At 46.5% G+C, this 17,621-nt stretch overlaps 1 protein-coding gene across 1 annotated transcript in view; it reads right to left on the reverse strand.

Annotated features, from left to right (window-relative positions):
* PCP4 (Purkinje cell protein 4) overlaps nt 1-17,621 on the reverse strand; it is a 104,381-nt gene that overhangs the window by 33,834 nt on the left and 52,926 nt on the right. The gene's annotated exons all lie outside the window — the stretch shown is intronic.

Below are 17,621 nucleotides of genomic sequence, written 5' to 3' on the forward strand. Positions count from 1 at the left end.
GTGGACTTCTGCCTGTGGAGTGGACTTCTGCCTGTGGAGGTTCAACTCAGGGCTGGACATTCATCAGGAAAGGACTGGTAGGATATATTCTTTTTTTTTAGGGGAGTGATGGGTGGAAGGGAAGGCACAGAGTTTGTTTAAATTGATGCTGGGCCAATTTGCTTGCCTCTGCTAAAAATGTTTCACTGTGACACTGGCTTTGCATTGCAGGGTGGGCCTTGGTTTTCTTATGGCTTGGATTATTGTTTCAGGTTGAGACAGAGGATTATTTTTACTGGGGGGGGGGTCAACACTGCTTGCTTGCATGTTTCCTGCCTTTTAACTCTCTGGCCTGGCTCTGCACTGTGGCTGTGGCCTGTGGGCCTGCACTGCAGGGTGGGCCATGGTTTCCTTATGGCTTGGATTATTGTTTCAGGTTGAGACAGAGGATTATTTTTACTGGGGGGGGGGTTCAACACTGCTTGCTTCCATGTTTCCTGCCTTTTAACTCTCTGGCCTGGCTCTGCACTGTGGCTGTGGCCTGTGGGCCTGCACTGCAGGGTGGGCCTTGGTTTTCTTATGGCTTGGATTACTGTTTCAGGTTGAGACAGAGGATTATTTTTACTGGGGGGGGGGGGTTCAACACTGCTTGCTTGCATGTTTCCTGCCTTTTAACTCTCTGGCCTGGCTCTGCACTGTGGCTGCACCATGGCTGCACCATGCAGGGTAGGCCTTGCCTTTCTCATGGCTTGGATCATTGTTCCCTGGGTCATCTTTTAGGGCCAGCCATGGAACCAAGCTGGGAGCATATTTACTGGGAGGGGGGGTTGCACAACTGCTTGCATGTCTCCTGCCTTTTAACTCTCTGGCCTGGCTCTCCACTGTGGATGTGGGCCTGGCCAGGCCCAAAACAGACCTGGGCCTTGACTTTTGGGGGTTGTGCAAATTATGAATCTCTGTTAACATCCCACCTTTCTGTTTCCAGCCTCGAGGAGGAGAGGACTTGCTGCACGCCTGTCTGCCTGAACATCGCTGGACTGCAGGACTGGTAAGTGAGTCTGTGGGTTTACATTTGGGTGGGCATAGGGGTGGGTTTTTGCTTGCCTGGGAGGGGGGAGGTACATTTTCAGAACACCGCATCCACACCCCACACAGACACACCACAGAAAAGTTTTCCCTGTTAAATAGCATCTTAGGAAGGTAGGCCAGTTTGTAGGTGTTCAGTGGCTAATTGCCCTCAACTTAATCGATAGGGAACCAAGCGTAGCTTGTTTAAAACAGTAAATAGGGATCAGTAGGACAAGCAGTAGTTAGAGTTAGGTTATATTTGATTTCTATTCATATATATATACATATTGGTATAGCTGTTAATAGGCTTCCCATTAGTGCCCCCATAACTAGGGTTCCACTGCCCAACTCTGGCACCCGTGGTGGAGCCAGGCCAGCCCGGGCATACTAGTCTTGTAAGTGTCTAAGGCTTTCACTTGTTATTGGGGTTTAGGGCCAGCTCAGTTCCGGAGGAATTCAGCTGTTTGGCAGGCTCAGGTTCCCAAACATAAATAGGGTTGTTTAAAAAGACATTACATTGACCATCTCCAAGACAAGTTACAGAGCCACAAGAAGAACAGATGTAGAAGTAGGTAGATAGGTCTTGAAAACAAAGTTCACCTTTGTTTTCCCTTGATTACGGAATAGTCAAAGTAGCTTCCACGAGTGGAAAGCATGGCAGAAAGGAAAGCAGAGAGGGGCCCCGGGGGAAAGGCCAGAGAGAAATCTAGATGGGAGGAGGGGAGGGAGAGGGGGACTGCTGCAGCAGCACCCCCATCTGAGTGGAGGAAGCCCTCCCCTGCGCTGCTGCCATTCACCAGCCTGGCTTCTGGTGACAGGAAGAGGGTTTGCAAGGCTCTCTTTCCTGAGGCAGCTGCTGGAGGGCCACCCCCAACCCAGGTGTCTCAGGCAGGGGCTGGCACTGGGCAGGGGCCTGCTGCTGAGGCTCCTCCTCCTCCAGTGGTTGCGAGTCAGTTGCTGGAGGAGGGGCAGCATGTGGTGTCTCCTGGGATGGACGTGGGGCATGTGACTTTTCCATCCCTCACGATCACCCCAGGAACCCGGAGGATGTTGGAGGAACTGCTGGTGAGACCCCCTGTGGCCAGCAGCAGGCCTCTCGCGGCTGTGCAGGAGGAGAGGGTGCAGGAGGAAGAGGAAGAGACTGTGGTGGAAGAGACCACATCTCTGCCCTTTCATCCTCGTCCATCCACAACTGCCCAGCCGAGAGTGGGACGTGGTGTGTCCAGCCAGAGCACCTCACAGGAGGTGTCTCAGGGTGGGCCCGTGAGCACTTCTCCTGTGAAGCGTGGGCAACCCTTCAGCTCTGAACTCTGGAATCACTTCCAGAGAACGGAGGACCCCCGAGTTGCCCAGTGCCTGCATTGTAGGCAGCGCGTCAGCCGTGGCAGAGATGTGAACCATCTCTCCACATCTGGGATGAGGACCCACATGAAGAGGCACCAGCAGGCGGTGCTTCCTCGGGAGGAGAGTTCGAGTGGCACCACACCGCTGCCAGCTAGCCAGAAGGAGGCAGGCTCCTCTGGTGCTCTCCCCCCAAGGGTTCCTGTAGGGCAGGGATGCCAAGCCTCTCTGCCGGAGATGCTTGGTAAGCATAGTCCTAGTGTGCCCAGAAAGGGGATCCAGAGGGCGAGCCGGCTGCTCCATGATTTCTTTCCCTGGTACGCCGTCCCTGCTCGCACAACGTTGAGCAGATCGGTGGTGCCCTCATTTTTCAGGGCTGCCAGGGACCATGTGAAGGCACAGCTGTCCCAAGTTGCTGGGAGAACTGTGCACTTCACATCCGACATCTGGACCTGCCCAAGTGTGCAGCAAGCGTACCTGTCGCTTACTGCTCACTGGTGAGAACCCGAGGCAGTTCTGGGGGGGGGAGGTGCCTACAGCTAGCCAGGGAAGGATGGGAGACCGCCGGGCTGGCTACTGCAAGGCCTTGCTTCACGCCGAGGTTCTCGACGTGTCGCACACGGTGGACAACATCACTGCCACCCTGAGGAGACAGTTGGAGGAGTGGATAGGCCAGGGACCCGCCACCGTAGGATACATGGTGACGGACGGTGGCAGCAACATGAGGGCAGCAGCGGATCTAGTGAGCCAAGAGTGTATTTACTGTTTGACCCACAAGCTTCACCTAGTGGTGAGAGATGCACTTGGGGTGGGCTCCTCAAAGGAACCCCGTGATCCCCGGACTCGTGACTTCCAGTTACTGCTCCAGAAATGTCGGAGGCTCACGAGTCACTTCTCGCGCAGCGTGACAGCCACTCATGAACTGCGCCAGAAGCAGGTCAGGACAGGCATGCCGGAGCACGCACTGTTCGCTGACATCAGCACTCGCTGGAACTCCACCTGTGCCATGCTTGAGCACTTGGTGGAGCAGCAGGCTGCACTCCACACGTGGCTCTCCGAGAGCCACGGTGCGAGTCAGGTGGGTGAGTTCAGCCGGGAGGATTGGCTCACCATCACCCAGACAGTGGAGGTCCTGAAGCCCTTCAAGGACTTCACTGTGGCGGTCTCGTCAGACATGGCGACCCTGCGTCTGGTCATTCCCCTGGTGCACACACTCCAGAGGAATCTGGCCACCCTTGTAGACCCAGACGCACCTCGTGCTGACCTCATTCCAGCAGTGCATGCACTGGTGAGAAGGCTGCAGCGTGGCATAGTTGCCAGGCTAACTCCTATCACTCAGAATGAGTCATACATGTTGGCGACCATGTGTGACCCGCGCATTAAGGGCACTTTCGCCGAGTGGGACGGGAACCTCACCCAAGCCAGAGACGCCCTCTGTACTTGGGTGAGGTGCAGGCAGGCCAACAGGGGACATCTGTCACCAGAGGGGACGAGAGAGGGGCCCTGCCTTGCGGGTCCCTCTCATGCCCCCTCTGAGCGGGCTCCCCCTGAGGCCACCACCAGAGTGCAGACGGAGATGGAGATGCTCCGGTGGGCCCTTGGGCCCTCTGGGATTGTGAGGAACATGAGAGAGGATTCGGCGGAGGCAGTGGTCAGGGACTACCTTGCAGAGCCCTGTGAGTTGCTCTCCACCGATCTGCTCAGCTACTGGGCCAAGAAGGAGTCGGTCTGGCCGGACCTCTCCCTCGAGGCTCAGCGGCTGCTCTCATGCCCTCTGACGAGTGTGAAGAGCGAGCGCGTCTTTTCTCATGCAGGCAATATCAGCCCACATTGCTCTCGCCTTCTCCCATGGAGAGTCAAGCAGTTGACCTTCCTGAAGGTCAACTCTCGCCTCTTCGATTTCTCAGGACTGGACTTACAGAGTGACTGAGGTGAGCCTGACTTGTGGCCTGCATCTTCAGCGAGTCCACTCCTTTGGAATCGCGCTCTCCCCTGCATAAAACTCTGTAGATGCAGTTAAAACCGCCAGCAGAAGGAGGGTGGTTAGGTACCAGTGGCAAAGGGAATCCACCCTTCAATTTGAACACCCCACCCCTAAAGGGAATTTAAAACATCTCCCAGTACTGTGACAGACCCTGTGGGACCAAATTTATTCTGAAAAATAATGACATGCCCCAGAAATGTTGATTGCCACTGGAGGGAGAAATAGTTTAAGATAGGGACTGCTTAGGTAGGGATGCTTATGTGCAGTGTTAAAATGTTAAATGGTTTTTGAATGTTTTAAATGTTTTTTCAAAGTTGAAATGTTAATGTTGGGTATGCTTGGTGGGGTTGGGGGACAGTTGGGGGAGAGTTGGGGATGGGCACCAGCTGATGATGATGTCTCACAGATGTTTCCAGGTAGATGCTGATGCTAGTGAAGGGGGGGGGGGGGAACCTCTGCAACAGTGCTCTGGAAATGCCACTGTGTAGTGCCCATAGCAGTGCCCAGTCCAGCTTTGTATGGCTGAACTGAAAGCATAGCTGCAGGAAATGACAATGGTTCTGCTGGACCTTGTTGCAATGGTTTCCCCCTACTGAGTTTGGTTTGGGAGGGATGGGAGATGGCCTCACGCGCCAAGAAATAAAGAGATTTTGAAAAAAAATGTTTGTGTGTGGTTTTTGTTATTCTGTCCTTGTTTTCTGAAATGGAGGATGTGTTATCTAGAGGGGTTAAGCAAATAAGTTGTTTTTTCAGGAATTGTGTTGTGCTTACTTGATGTGAAGTGAGTTGTGTTACTTTTTGGCTAGGATAATACTGGCATGCCCTTTGGTGTGCCCTACTACTGTGTAACCTAAATCTGTTCAAGAAATAAAGTGTTTTTGACAGGAATTGTGTTTTTGGTAATTCTCTGATCTGAAGTGAGTTGTGTTACTTTTGTGTGGTGAACTGCTTTCATGCCCTATTGTGCCCTCATGCTGTGTAACCCACATCTTTTCCAGAAATAAAGTGTTTATAACGGTTATTGTGTTTTTGGTGATTCTGTGATATGAATCGAGTTGTGTTATTTTTGTGTAATGAGCTGCTATCATGCCCTACTGTGCCCTACTGCTGTGTAAATTAAAGCTGTTCAAGAAATAAAGTGTTTTTGAAAGGTCTTGTGTTATTGGTGATTCTCTTATTTGAAGTTAGTTGTGTTAATTTTGTCTAGTAGACTGCTTTTTTCATGCCCTGTTGTGCCCTCCTACTGTGTAACCTAAAGCTGTTCAAAAAATTAAGTGTTTACAAAAGTTGGGGGTTTTTTTAGATTCTTTGATGTGAAGTGAATTGTGTTATTCTTTTGTGTGGGGGACTGCTAGTGTGATGTGCCATGATGCTTTGCCCAATTGTACTTTGAAAGTGAGAAAATATTTTTTAAAAAACTTGATTCAGTGTGTGTTTGCAGTTCATTCTTTGTTGTGAGGTTGGTTCCTATCATAGGGAACAATGGGGCAGGCTGGCCATTCATCTCTGAGGGTGGTGGAGGTATCAGGGGGAGGGTGTCTGTGTATCAGGTGCTCTTTCACAGGGACAAGCTGGCACTCAGGAGAGTGCCCACCATTGTGGCACCCCTGGGCTGTGCAGAATTGCCCTGGGAAAGAGAGTTTAAAAGTTCCCAGCATAGGGAACAATGGGGAATGGCTGGCCAGCCTTCTCCTGGGGTTCTGGCGGGTGTGGGGCTGCTGGGGGTGGATTTGGGTCTGTGAGGGGCTGCTGGGGGGATTTGGGTCTGTGTGTGGCTGCTGGGGGGGATTTGGGTCTGTGTGGGGCTGTAGGGGGTGGATTTGGGGGCTGAGAGCACCTACTTGGGGAGGCCATAAAATGGCCCCCCAAAGTGGGAGCAGGCTGAGCCTTGGTGGAGGGTGGGAGGATAGGTGGGAGAAGGTCCCCTGAGGGGTGGGGGCATTTTGCATGCAAAATGCCACCCCTAACAAGACAAGCCTCTGTTATTTCCCCCTTAGGAAATATTGGAGAAAGGGGGGTTAAAGTGCACCTCCTTGGGTGCACCTTCAGTATTCACGATTACTGAAATGGTTTGCTGTTTCGGTTATAACCGAAACAGGATATAATGGAGAAAAGGAGGGGGGTTAAAGGGCACCTATTTGGAGAGGCCATAAAATGGCCCCCTGAAGTGGGATCTGCTTGAGCCTTGGTGGAGGGTGGGAGGACAGGTGGGAGAGGGGCCCCTGAGGGTTGGGGGCATTTTGCATGCAAAATGCCACCCCAGGCCACCTAGCACGATGAGGACTTGTTTTTCCCCATAGAGAACAATGGGAAGTGTAGGAGGATGGGGCAACTTGTTTGGGGGGGCATAACATGTCCCCCCAAAGTCCAATCGTTCTGAAACTTGGAGGATAGTTAGAGAGGAGTTAGATGAAGGTCCCCACCAAGTTTGGCATGATTCGGTGGGAAAATGCCTCCCCCAGGCTTCCGGAAAGCCAGGAGAGGGTTTTCCCATTGAAATGAATAGCCGAAATGAGCCAAAATACCGAAACAATTACCGAATTGCGAATACCGAAATGGCTTGCCGTTTCAGTATTCACGATTACTGAAACGGTTTGCTGTTTCAGTTATAACCGAAACAGGAATACCGAATCTCTCTGGCCTTGCACACCCTTACTTGGGAATTCTCCATTGCTCCACCCACCGACACTCACTTTATATGGGTCCATTGTTGTTGTTTTTTGTGTGTTATTGTGCTTGAGGAAAAACTCAGAAGATCAATTGTTTAGACTAAGAGGGGAATGAATGGTTGATGCTTTATTTGGTTAAGTGCTAAAACAGCTGCCCCAAAGCCTCATTTTCCCACCCACCCTGAAAAGAACAGTATGGACCAAAATGAAAAAAACAAATGGATCGGTTCCAAGCCAGGACCAGCTGAACCGAAACAAACTAGTAATGAAACATGATGATTCTGGAACCCCTGGAACCAAAACAGAAACAGAAACTTTCTAGATGCACACCCTTATTTTAAAAATGCAGTTTATGCAACCAGGAAAGAAAGAGACCCAACACACCATAAAGGGTGACAAAAAGGAAGCAAGCCTGGGAAGTAAGGGGGAAATAATGTCTTAGGGAGATTGAGAAGACACATTGGTGTTTTCCGCATGGTCACTTCACAGCATTTCAGAATCTATTCTGCTTCCCATGGTCTCCTGAGTTCTGCACATGCAAGGGAGTCATGGGAAGCAGAAACAGGTTTTATCTGTATTTTCCCTGTTTTTCCCCCTGCACACATTCCATGATCTTTTAAAAGCTGCTGCTAAGTTGCTGCTGGTGCTGCTTCTCTCCCCCCCCCCCCCATACACACACCTTTCACCAGGAGCTGATTGGTTTGTTCACTGGTAACCACTCGCACCCTCCTCAGCTCTCTGCTTTTCCACCATTTTATCAGTAAAGTGAGGTAGGAGTTATAAGGCTGCTTCCCCACTTTCTTCCTCCCAGGTATGCACACACTGGCCATTTCCACACAGCCTTATTGTAGTGTAAAACTCACGCATACTTTCACTATTCTTCCGCTAAAACCCGTGAATACCTGTATCATCCTGAAATAATGGATTTCTATTTATTCCACTTCATGACGCTTTTTTAGCTGTTGGTGGGAACGACTGGAGACGATTAACAACTATTGGAAACGCTTCATCAGAGACTTCTCACTTAGCCCCTCCCCCATTTTCCTGTCCAGAGATTTTCCTGCGCAAGGCCAGGGGTTTCCCCAGACTTTGTGGGCTCCCAGTGACGTCCCCTTTTTAAAAAGAAAAAAGAAAGAAAAACCAATTGTGCTATTGCGATGTTTCTCTGAATGAACTAAGCTGTCCAGTTTGTTTGTTTTTTAAAGGGAAGTGATTTGAGTTATTGCAAAGTTTCAAGGGAGCCAGGGCTGTGGGGCTGGTGGGCGACTGCTCGGAGAGCTCCAAACAGGATGGCATGGAGCCGGAGCAGAGCAGGCTGCGCTGGCGGGGGAAGGGGAAGGTCGCCAGGTGAGGGAGAGCCTCTGGCCAGCCTGCCCGCTGCAACCATCGAGAGCAGGAAGGGAGCAGGCAGAGGTCTCCAGGAAGCTCTGTGGTGTGGCTGTATCCATGGTTACCCTCCATCAAAAGTTGCATTAGCCAAGCAAATGAGGGAGGTTAGGAGCACTTAAAAGCCAGAAAAAATATCTTGTGGGGCTGATGGTCAGCTGCTGGGAGAGCTCTGAACAGGACGGCATGGAGCCGGAGCAGAGTGAGCTGCACTGGTGGGGGAAGGGGAAGGTCGCCAGGCAGGGGAGAGCCTCTGGCCAGCCTGCCTGCTGAAGCCATCGGGGGCAGGAAGGAAGCAGGTGGAGGTCTCCAAGAAGCACTGCGGTGCAGAAGGACGAGAGTGCTCAGAACTTACCTAATGAATTTTTGAAATAGTGCAAATCTTGGTTACTTAAAAAAAAAGGCAGAGAAAGCGGGCGGTACGGCCCTGTCATCAACTGTGATGTGAACAAGTACCGCCCACTGTTGCGCAATTTCTGAAGCAAGTGTGAACTGCTGGGAGCACAATGAGGCACAACGAGGCAGATCGCAGGTAAGCGATTCATTCTGCAAAATTTGCGCTATATTTGGCCGTGTGAAAATGGCCATCTTTTTTTTTTTACCTCAAGTGCTCCCCCTCCACTCTCTTTTATCATTATATTCTCACCAGCACTAGAACTTTATCGATTCTGATGGCCTTTTCACACATTATGAAACATGTACCTTCAGCTTGGAACTCTAGCCAATTACAACTCTCTGATCTGCTCCTATTTGATGCACAAGTGCAGAAGTGTGTGTTGCTTTCATGTTTTAGGTACACATAAAATGTCAGTGTTTATGTAAAAGTCCTATGCAATTGTCTTCTCCCTAAGAATACGGAGGGATTCATTAGCAGAATTTTAGCCTCAGAAGTAGACAGTGGTTAATAATGTAATTCAGCCCACTGCTATATATGCAAGTTATATAAACCATATCAATTTAACAATAATGTAAAAACAAAGGACTATACTATTTTCTTAAAGGAAAAAAATCAGATCTTGCAAGACTTTAAAGGACAAACAATCCTGTCTTTCCCTGACTGGGGGCATTTAAAGTGCAATCTTCTTTTTGGCAGAATTGGCCAACTGTAAATCATCTCCTCTCTGGCCAGACAGGTTTGCATAGGGTAACAAAAACACTAGAAAAGAAGTTTGGCAGGCCTGAATTATCTTTGCATTAATTCTGCTTTTGCAGTGAAAGTTAATCTGGGAACACTGAATTGATCAAAAGTAGCACAGCTAGGTACTCTCAGAAGGCCAGCAGCAGGCCTGTAATCTCAACAACCAGGGGAATCAATGAACACCTTAGCCAACCCAAAATGCAAATTGTTACCATCCTATACTCTCTTTTACAATTTAGTGTACAAGAACGCTTGATGGTGGTATTGTTAATTGAGGAAAAAATACTCAATGGATAGGAAAAAATATTCAGAGCTGAAGCAAACGTGGACAGGGGAATTCTCCAACACATTTTCTTCATTTGAGCTGACTTGAGGAGGAGGAGTTGTGTTCTAGCAGTCTGAATTAGCATTCTGCTGATTTGTCACATAATTCATTTGAGCTAGAAGTTGTCAGTATAGGGGCACCTACAGGCTGTACTGTAATGTTCCTGCTGCATGCTGCACATGACCAGCCAAGATTCATATGGGCATGGGAAGAGGAGCAGAGGAATTCACAACTGATTGGTGAGTTTACAGACAGAAACAGCTTTGCCCAGATGAAAGCATATCCCATGGCTGCTTTTATTCAGTTCAGTGTTCCCTTAACAGATTAATATTTCACTGCAACAGCAAAATTAACTGGAAAAATGGTTCAGTCCAGTCACATGAAATGTTTCATTGCTTGTGGATAAGGGAGGTTTTGTGATGCAATGCTGGACTAGGGCTGGGGACATGGATAAATTACTCCAAGGTAAATTCCACTATAGTATATCCATATGATCCATACTGCACATATTGGCCCTATTCAGCTGTAATCTTTATGACCTGAGAGTCACTTCCACATGTTTTGGTCACTGCATGTCTCCCATGTATCAGGAAAATGTATAACACTTATATTACACTGAGCTCATTGGACAAAGAATAAATAAGTCATACAATACGAACCCTGCTTTGTTAGTTGTCACAAGGACAATAGCAAGGATTGTATTCAGCTGGTATCCTGATTAAAAAGCCATCTCTCCATTGACATCAATGTGTATTGTTCCAATAGACTCCCCTGAGGATCTAGATAAGGAAAGTAACAATAGGCACATCTTTGTGACTTTTCAGCTATTCTAAATGCTGTCACTCTCGCAACCAGTCTCCCAATTATGCCAAATTACATGGCAATTTTGAAGCATCAGCTAAATGTATTATGCTAGCTGCATGCACTGGAAACACAAAAAGCTTCCAAAAGATTATGATGATGATGAACAGTTTATCATATTATCCACAGGTAAAATGACATCAGTTTCAAAGACTTTTAGCATTGCCCAAACTAAATCATCTTACAAAAGAAAAACATACTGTAAATTAAAGGAAATGGGTTCTGTAGTTATAATAAAAAGGATGTTGCTATTTTTTAAAGTGATGAGGGCAAGAAGTACATGCTTGCTTCTTTCCTCCCAAATTTCACCATGATTAGAAGTTAATTATTTGGTATGTTTGACTTGTTACTGGAGTAGCATAAAAGAATGGGGAAAATATGGTGCATAATGTCACCATATGTCAAGCCCACCTCATCCTACAGCCTGACTAGTAATGACCAGCTCCAAATTCTCAAAAATCTTGTGGGTCTAGTGTCAGTATCTGACCCATGACAATTTTGAGCAGTCCATCTTTTGCTAGGGGCAGATTGGCCCCTTAACTTGCTGGAAAAGTTTGGGGTGGGTTGCTACCCTGGAGGCTGAACTGCTGCCAAGCTGAATCCTAGTAGTGATGGCAGTGCTGCAGGGATTGCTTGGCTTGGAGCAGGTCAGTGGCAGTGCCAGCATTGGACAGAGTTTCACCTCTTCCTTTTGCTTATTGATCCTATTCCCATTTTTATCATTGCTGCTGGCCAGAGCTGCTGAGTTTGCCTTGTTCCTGGGCTCTTTCAATGGCCCAAGGACTTGATTTTTGTCCCTGTGTTCCCTGATTAAGAATGCCCTGGCATGGACACTACCAATGTTCTTTCTAAAAGGATCTCATGATGTTCTGACAACTACATTCCTTTAATCTGGGCCAGGGCACAAGACTGTGCTAATACACTCCAGGATTGGGTGTGGGCAGGGAGAGAGGGAGAAAGGATGTTGTTTGCAGCCAGAGAGAGGGAAGGAATGGGACTGATTAAAACTGTGCCTCTGCTGGAAACAGTGCTGCCTCCTTATTCTTAAGTCTAGCATTTTGGTGTAGTGAGAGCCAGTTTGGTGTACTGGTTAAGAGTGCAGCCCTGAGACTGGGTTGGGGCAGAGCCCTAGCCGACCACCCCACAAGCAAATAAGAATTTAAAGAAAAAATGAAACAGAAGAGCGATCCCTCAAGGAGCCCAATAAGCTTGCACCCAGAGCCTGACTGCAGCTCTGAGACTGGGTTGGGGCAGAGCCCTAGGCTAGCCCACCACCCCACAATCAAATAAGAATTGAAATTAAAAAATATTAAACAGAAGAGTGATCCCTCAGCTGAGGAAACCCAATAAGCTTGCTCCCACCCAGAGCCTTGCTGTAGCACAAGCCCCAAGCCTCCCTCTCATGCAATCCAAAAAAACTCCCACAACAAGCAGTTCCTCTCTTGGTAACCAGCTGGAAAGTGAAACTGCAGCTCAGCGCTGGGTGTTTTATATATATTGCTTGCTCTTATAGGTCAAATCCACATTACTCATTCTAAGTCGCATGTTCCCCGCATTCCCCACGCAATCCCGAGTGCTGGTCACATTACCTCATTAAACAGACGCATTTCATTCGCATTTCTCCCGAATATGTGGTCACAGGTTTTCAACTGGAGTTTCACGGTGGCCGTGAACGGACCAATGCGCAATTTACGCGGTTTTTTTAAAAACCACCCCCCTTCCTGTCTCTCCGGCCGTTCCGAGAGTTCCTATTGGCTGATTCAACTTGCAAGTGCTCCGTAGTCTGCAAAAGACTGTTTTTGACTTCATAGCATTGGATTTATTGATTATGCTGTTTCTGAATCAAATCTGGTAGTTTGAAAAATCATTTTGGGGTGAATCCATCCTCAGAACGGACTCGCAAAACTTCCTTTTTAACTGTTTTTTTTAAAAATTTTATATTACTGTAATATCGAAATTATGAACTATTGAAATAATGACACTCCAAGGAAGTGAAACTTCAGTAAAATTCAGGCACTGAACTGTCCTGCATAGGAAATGCCCACGAAAGCTTCCCACATGCTTCCAAATTTCCAAAAAAATAAACGGGAGAGAGCCATCAGTGCTGTCAGTGGGGGAAAGAGAGGCATCATTATCTTCAATGATGTTTCTTTATAAGGCAAGATTGAAATAACGGAAAAGTGCACTCAAAAAAATTTTAAAAATGGGCGGGGAAAAAAGGTCCCGCCCAAAAAAAGCGGTTTTCGAGCGGCCGTGTGACCGGAGGGACGCGCGAGAAAGACGGATTGGAAGCAGGAATGTGAACGAAGAGGAAAAAATCGTGGATTGGAGGCAAACGGAAGATATCCGATAAACATGCGGGTAATGGGTGAATGTGGATTCGACCATAGAGAATCATGGGAGTTCTCCAGTTGGCAGCCAGAGCTGCCTATCAAGGTTTTCAGGGCTAATATTGGTATGTTCCAAAGGCAGCAGAAGGTCTGCAGGCAAGTCCCCTATGTTGCCTAGGGAACTGATTGCTCGGTGGCAGGATGTCTGGTTTCACGGACCCGCCGAAAAGTTGTCGTGTCTGTGAAAAACATACGTCCCTCAAGCCACCTGTTAGAGAACACTGAACCGGGCTGGTCTGTGTCAAATTTTGATCGGTTTTTCGGACCATGCCCGCCTCTACTGACCACCTCTAGGAGTGGGAAGTATCTTTGAATCTGGTAGTGTTGTATGTAACAAAACCATTCTTCAAAGCTACTATCCCAGGAACAGGATAGATTATCATTTTTAAGAGTGTAACAATCCATATAGCCCTACTGCATAGATGAGATACAGATATGGCAATCTTTTTTTCCTTGGTGCTGTCTTGTTGGTCAGTTTGGCTCTAAGAACCCATTGTTTAGTGGTTGAATGCATGCTTTGTTCATCAATCATTCTGGACTCCAGTCCTGCCTTCTCCACTCCAAAGGTTCTCATTTGACAGATAGCGTTGGTAAAAAAACCTGTCTGACACCTCCAAGAGCTGCTATAAGTCAGAGTACTGGACTAGATGGAGCAGTGATATAAAGCTGCTTATATAAGATATATCACTCCTTCATTTGCCCAAGAAAAAGCCTGTAATAATCCAGAACATGTGTTTTCCAATATGTGCACACACACACATAAACAAGTGGTCTTTACAACTGCCATTAAAAGATGCTTCTAACATTTTCTTCATCTAAATTTCTCCTGAAATTCTTCTGAAATTCTTCCTGAAAGGGAGACCAATACATTAGAATCTTCCATTGTGCCAGGGATTCCACGCAATTATTGTGCAGCATTCTGTGTTTTTCCAGGCAAATAAGTGCATGTTAATGCAGCAGAACAGCAGAAAAGCAATCTTGATGCAATTTTATATATCATTGCCTCACAATTCCTTCTGTGTTATGTTTTATCAGTGAGTGGGAACACTTAAGTGCCTCAATCAAATGCCACATAACAAAATCTTGATGCAATGGTATATATGATCATGTCAAGACTTTTCAAATTTACCCGTTCATTTTCTTATGAAAGAAGGCAACTTCCCAATGCAGTTGACTTTCTGTCCCTATGTGCAACAGATACATCATTCAGAGGCTGAAGCAGATTTCTAATTATGGTTTGGACTTAAGCTATAATTGGCAACCATAACAATCTGAAGTTACTGCAAACCAATGAGGGAGAGAATTTAAGTATGCATGTGAAGTAATGAGGAAGATGAGGAGAAAAAGAGAGAAGAGGAAGCAGATAAGCACAAAGCCAACTGAGTGATTTATTTCAAATATGTGTGAACCCACCCGTCTCCCAAACTAAGTAGGACCTAAGACAGGGACTAACAAGAATTAAAAGTAGTAATACAATATTTACTAGTTCTTCCTAAGCACAGAAGCACTCTAAAAGACCTAAACAAGAACATGATGCCAACCTAGTTCTATTCATACTAATAAACTGTGGATTGTATTTTGGAAAAGATCCAGCCATTATTGGTTATGATTTTGGGGGTTTTTGTGTGTATGCAGTCTTACTAAAACACCATGTATCGCATAAGGTGGACCAAACTATTCTGGAATGGAATGTTGACTGCAGTGGAATGTACTCTACCTCTGGGCTTTGCCAGCTAGAGAATTCTGCTGAATATTTCATGGCCTATCGATATACAGTTAATACTGAGAAATACAGACAATGCTCATTACAGATACTATAAATAATGTACACAAGATAGGCATTCAAACCTGACTTGTTTTCAAAGCAAAAGAACTACAGGTAAGAAAGAAAATAAACACTATAAAATGAAATACTCCAATCACACAAGCCAAACAAGTTGAAAAATTACTGCTGCCTCCTCTGGAGTTTGATATTCAGAACATCAGCCCAATCTATTTGTCTTATGGGGCATTAGAGCTTACCAGGGCTTCCCTCATTCGCTTCAGTTGAGGAAGCAACTATATAGATCCAAAGGGAGGTTTGCGTGAACTACTTCCTCCACAAAAATGAGGACACATACACATGCAGAAGTTTCATGGTTGCATCACAGTTTACCCATGTACTGTTAAATTTGGGAGATGAATGGACTTGTGCATTGTAGTAGACTATGAGTTGGATCCAGCCAGGTTTTTTGTTCTATCCTGGCCAACCTCCCCCACCCATGCCTTATTACAGACTCCATTCCACATTGCTTTTGTCCATAATGGCCCCATGGTCCAAAGTACAGCCATTTTGGTGGTCAAAGAGGACCACCCCTCCTTTTTTCACCTGTGGAAACACTGGCTGGATCCAACCCTATGATTTCTAAATTACACATACACCTATTGCTGCAAGTTGCAGTGATCTCCCATCCATCTACACAGCTGACTGCAGGCAATCATGAACAGTATGATGTTCAGGGTCATTTGAAGGGAGAACTGATACTTAAAGAGAGAGCACCTATCCCATTTCAATGAAACAACCAACTCAAGACTGTAATTTTGTGTGCGTTTGGAGGATGGATAGGTGAGTTTAACTCTAGAATCCACTGGCACAGGTGCAGTTTTTCACTTGCAAAATACTCTAGACAGTTTGTATGGCAGCAGCTTATAAATTATTCAAGAAGAATGTAGGCTGGTGTGAAGGGAGGTGACTGGTGCTGAGCTATGGAAATTGTAATGGTTGTGACATCACTGTGGGAGTGAGAAGATAGTAAGTATGTATATGGCTAAGGAGCAAGCAGGGGAAACGCAGTGCTTCTTTTGCTGCAGTTGTTATTTTCCATGAAGAAAAGGACACTAAAAACATAGTCAGCCAGACTTACCAAACATGGTGAGGATTGGAATAGCACAGCTAGACTTTTGCTGCAGGTGCAAAGCAAATGTTTGCAGAAAAATCAGCTCTGCTCATCATGGGCTAAATTTTCTGAAAATGTGCATTTCTCTTTCATTTGTCCTAACAGCATAATTTTATTTGGAACATTGTGTATCATGATTATGTTACATAAAGAGAAAGTCATTTTGCCTTATTAGGAAAGCAAAACTGAAAGATTACTCTCTGGGTCTTCTATCTAATAAGTCAATCTCAAAATGTAGAACAAACATACGCATCAGATAGGGATTTGTTATAACTATTCAGTAGTATAGTAGCAGCCATACATAGAATATAGAATGCCTTATACTCCCTGCTCCTGCACAGCCAAACCTGCAGCACTGGTTTTGCAGCAGCCATCATTGTGCTAATACAGAAAACTAGGAAAATCCCTGCGCAGCAACATTACACATCCCTGGCAGCTGTTCCTAAAGGCTGTTGGATCAGCTTTGTCCTCTTAACATCAGTTAGGACTGCCAGGTTGCTTACTATGGTTGGCCACCTCTAACCCAAAGATCTGCATTCCTTAGGCTTACCGCTTATGGTAGTCAAACTCTGGCTTATGGAAGCAAAGGCCATTTCCACACAGTTGGTCTTTCCTGCCCTTTGCCTACTTTTTGTGTTTTGCTGAGTCACCCTGAAAGCCTCCACATACTCTCCCCAAAGCATTTACCTTGCTCTTTGAGGTTGCAGGAGAGCCTCCACAGTTCTTAGAAGAAGTGGTTTGGGAGGAGAGGTCGGGCACATTCTTCATTGTCATTGGCCTCCTTTTCGAATATTTTATTTGCTCTGCACATGCATGATTGCATGTTGAGAGCTTCAGGGGAGGAGCTGGGCTGTGATCGGATGATTCCTCAGAGCGCTTTAACCATTCACATATCCAAGAATATAGAAGAAGCACTCTATCGCCCGCAGCAAAAGAAAAGACCAGGGAAAGTGCGATCCCAGGCACCAAAGAAATGGAAACCAAGCAGCCTGCAATGGTTTTGCAAACAGAGATGTCTGGAATTGTGGGGGGAAGCTGCCAGCATTCTGTGAGTGGGCTATCCCTAAGGATGTGTGGAAATGGCCAAAATATTTCAGTACTTAAAAAAATTTTCAAGCTGCTATGCCTATACATATCAGATTGTATATTTGGGGAAAGGATTCTATATGTTCATTGTTAAAATATGAATGAATGTCAACATTTAAAGAGAAACCCAATTTTGAAAATAATTATCATGGATATGTTGAAGCCAATGGATACAGAGAATTATAAATTACATATCCAGGGTTATACATCTAGGGGGAGTGGAAAGCCTGCTGAAGATCCACACTAAATGTTGGAGGGGGAGAGGGGACTCAGCATTTATTCATGTGTTCAGTCATTAATGCATAAATCAGGAGGTGGGGTCTATTTCTCTCCTTCCTTCCTCTGCTGTGCTCCATTACTTTAAGAAGTTTTCTTCTAGCCCAGCTGATACTAGAAATTAGTGGAAGACAATGGATTTCAGGAGGGTAAGGAGCAGGAGACTTTAGCTACACATTACT

Source organism: Eublepharis macularius, chromosome 3 (genome assembly GCF_028583425.1).
Source record: "Eublepharis macularius isolate TG4126 chromosome 3, MPM_Emac_v1.0, whole genome shotgun sequence".
Lineage (NCBI taxonomy): Eukaryota > Metazoa > Chordata > Lepidosauria > Squamata > Eublepharidae > Eublepharis > Eublepharis macularius.